Raw genomic sequence first — 4,107 nt, 5'->3', positions numbered from 1 at the left:
AAATTAAGAAAGCAATTGCATTTACAATAGCATCAAAAAGAATAAAATACTTGGGAATAAATTTAACAAAAGAATCATAAGACTTATACACAGAAAACTACAAAATATCAGTAAAAGAAGCTAAAGAAGACCTAAATAAATGGAAAGACACACATGTCATGGACTGGAATGTTTAATATTGTTAAGATCTCAATACTCTAGTTTAATCTAAAAATTCAATGCAATCACTGTCATAATTCCAAATGCTTTTTTTTGCAATAATGGATAAGCTAATTTGAAAATTCATATGAAAATGCTAAGGACTCAGATAAAACAATACCATCTTGAAACACAAAATTGGAGAATGCACACACTTACTGACTTCAAAAATTACTGCAGAGCTATAATAATCAAGACAATGTAGCAGTCTATGGCCAATTGAGTATTGACAAGTGTACCAATACAATTCCATGGGGTAAAAATTGTCTTTCCCACAAATAGTGCTGAGTCAAGGGGATATCCATATGCAAAAGAATGAATTTGTATCGCTGCCACACTCAATTCGTGGTCATCACACCATATACAAAAATTAAGTTGAAATAGTCCAGAGACTTAAATGTAAGAGCTAAAACTATAGAACTCTTGAAAGGAAATACAGGAATAAATCTTCTTGAACCCGGTTTAAGCAGTGATTGTTTTGGTATGATACCTAAAACTACAAGCAACAAAAGACAAATAGATAAACTGGAATTCATCAAAATTAAATTTTTTGTGTGTGCTTCAGAGGACATGATCAAGAAAATTAAAATACAACTTAGAGCAGGGAAGGAAATATTTGCAAGTCATATTTTTGATAAGAGACTTGCAGCCAAAATATATAAAGAACTCTTTCAACAAAAAAGACAATGCAATTTTAAAATGACCAAGGACAGGAATAGATATTTCTCCAAAGATAAACAAATGGTCAGTAAACACATGAAAAGGTGTGGAATAGCATTAATCATTAGGGAAATACATATCAAGACCACAATCGGATACCACTTAATACTCACTGGATTGACTATACTCAAAAAGATGGACAGAACAAGTGTTAGTGAGGATGTAGAGAATTTAGAAACCACATACATTGCTGGTGAGAATATAAAATGTTGCACCTGTGCTGTAAATACATTTGCCCATCTCTCAAAAATTGAAACAGTTACCACAGATTCCATCCTTAGGTATATGCTTTAGAGAATTAAAAACATATACCCATACAAAAACTTGTACACAAATGTTCATAATATTATTTGCACAAGTCAAAATGTGGAAAAAAACAAACATCCATCAACTGATGAATGAATAAGCAAACTGGTTTATGTATACATGGAGCATTATTTGGCTATAAACTGTTTATCTCTCAGTTGATGAGTCTTCAAAACATTATGCTAAGTGAAAAATGCTAGTCACAAAGGCCACATATTGCATGATTTCCTCATAGAAAATGCCCAGATAGGCAAACCCTTAGAGACAGAAAGTAGATTAGTCATTTCCAGGAGATGGGGGCAGAGGGAATGAGGAGTGACTGCTAATGGGTTTCTTTCTGGGGTGATATAAATGTTCTGGAATAAATGGTGTTCAATGTATGAACTTGTAAATATATTAAAAGCCATTAAACTGTATATTTGAAAAGATGAACTTTATGGTATGTGAACTTTATTTCAATAAGGTGGTTAGCAAATATTTTAAATTAATAAAAATTGAATAAAATTAAAATTTCATTTCCTGTTATGCCAGTCACATTTCAAGTGCCGAACAGTCATGTATATAGTACATTTTGGTTCTCACAGAAAATTTTATTGACCAGCATTAGTCTGCATCTCATTATCAGATTCCAGAAATTTAAGAAATACATCAAGCCAATGAAATGTAAGGGCCTAATATCAATTCTTATTTGAAACAAAACAAACCCTTAGACTCTGACAGTAGTGGAGGTTAGCAGAGAGGAAGGAGGTAGAGTGAACAGGTAGAGATGCCAATTGGTTGGTGCCAGATAGTGAATGGATATTTGATAGTGTGCATGGTGTGATATACAGTTGCTGAGGTGAGAAACTATATGCAGTATTTCCTATACAGTGTTGTAATGTTATCGCAATAAAAATAAAAAAAACCTTATTTGTACAAACTGTAAAATAACATTGAGAAAGTGGGGCAAATTTGCATACTGACTGAACTCTTGATTATATTAAAGAATTGACAAATATTTTCAGGTTTGAAAATAATATGGTTGTTTTCCATCTTTTAGAGATAAATACTAAAGTACTTATGGCTAAAATGATATAGTGTCTGGAATTTGCTTCAAAATAATTTGGGATCAGGAGATCAGGGAAAACAGATGTAGCAAAATTGGCCATGAATCAATCATTGTTGAGTTTCAGCAATGGGTATCTGGGAACTCATTATGCTCGTCTACCTTTGAAAATGTTAAAAAAAAAAATTCATAATAAACAGTTGAAAAACAAAGAGGCAGCCACCGCTTGTTCATATCTAATTAATATTAGATATGAAATGGAAATATAGTTGTCAGATTTTGTAACTATTTAAGAGAATTCAGAAATCCACATTCTAACGTAAAACCTTTGATGTTTGCTGGTTCATTTGTTTAATAACAGGCCACAAAAACGATCACATCTGGAGCTTGGATTCAGCACACAGCCTCCACTTTACAAGTCCAATTTAGAATAATCAATGGAATTAATGGACTCTGAGGTTATCCATCATAAAAGTGATTTATCTCCAGTGTATAGTTAACATTAGTGTATTTTATTTTTTAAATTATGACCTATTTCAAAAAGGTACAAAGAGTAATGATAGAATTACTCATATACCTGCTATGCAGCCTCAACAAATCTTAATATTTTACCATGTTTGCTTTGAAAAGCAATAAAATATTAGATGCCATTAATATCTTCTTTGTGCTTTTTCTTGATCCTATTCCTTCTGCCTCTCCACGTAACACTATCCTGAAGTCTATCTCTATCTTTCCCCACAAAATTTATAGAATTTCACTATAGCTGCATGTATCTATAAACAATAAATGTGTAGCTTTCCCGTTTTCAGATTTTAAATAAGCAGTTTCATTTTAAAAAATCAGTTGCACTTCTGTCTACCAACAATAAACAGTTAAACTAACTTTTTACAAGACCATTTAAATAATATCAAAAAATAAATATGTAGATCTAGGAATAAAGCTCACAAAAGATAGGCAAGACATTTAGGGAGAAAATGATAAACTACATTGAAAGGCATTAAAGAAGACCTAAATAAATGGAGATATAAATTATATTCATGTGCTGGAAGACTCAATATCAACGAAGATATCAATTCTCTTTAATGTCATTCTAGTCACAATCCCAGAAGAGACAAAGTGGATGGGAGAAAAATCAAGTTGCAGGAGATAACATACCAAAGGATCCATTTATATAAATTTCAAAAGCAACCAAAAACAAACAATATATTGCTTAGTTATACTAACATATATGTAAACTATAATGAAAAGCAAAATACAACAAATGGAAATACAAGATAAGTGATACATTCAAGGAGGAAGGGAATAGGAATTGAAAGGTAATGATAATGTTCTGTTTCTTAAACAGAATAATGTGAACCTGAGTGTTCATTGCATAGAAATTCTTTATAGCTTATACATGCTTCGTAAAGTTTTGTGTTCAATCAATATTTAATAAAACCAATTTTAAAAAAATAATATAGGTCTATATCACTATCATGAAAATATGTCTATGACATATATGGTTGATGATGTTAGAAAGCTTTATGTGTAACAGCAAATAAAATAATGTACTAAATACATTAAATATGTACCCAAATGTTTATAGTGGTTATGTAAAATATTATATGGAATATGCACAAATTGTTACTAGTGGAAATGCGCACTAAAATGTTAATGGTGGTTATTATAATATTAAATAAAACAAACCTAATTTTAATAATGGTTATGTATAATATTAAATAAAATGTATGCCAAATTGTTAACAGTTGTGTCCTATGGGGGGGGGGGTTGGTGGTCTTTACATTTTTCTGCTGTAAAAGAATTGGATTTATTTTTACTATTCACCATCAGAATGAAAA

The sequence above is a fragment of the Talpa occidentalis genome, unplaced genomic scaffold, assembly GCF_014898055.3.
Source record: "Talpa occidentalis isolate TD23 unplaced genomic scaffold, MPIMG_talOcc4v2.1 talOcc4.15, whole genome shotgun sequence".
Classification (NCBI taxonomy): domain Eukaryota; kingdom Metazoa; phylum Chordata; class Mammalia; order Eulipotyphla; family Talpidae; genus Talpa; species Talpa occidentalis.
Note: the sequence above shows the minus strand (reverse complement) of the source record.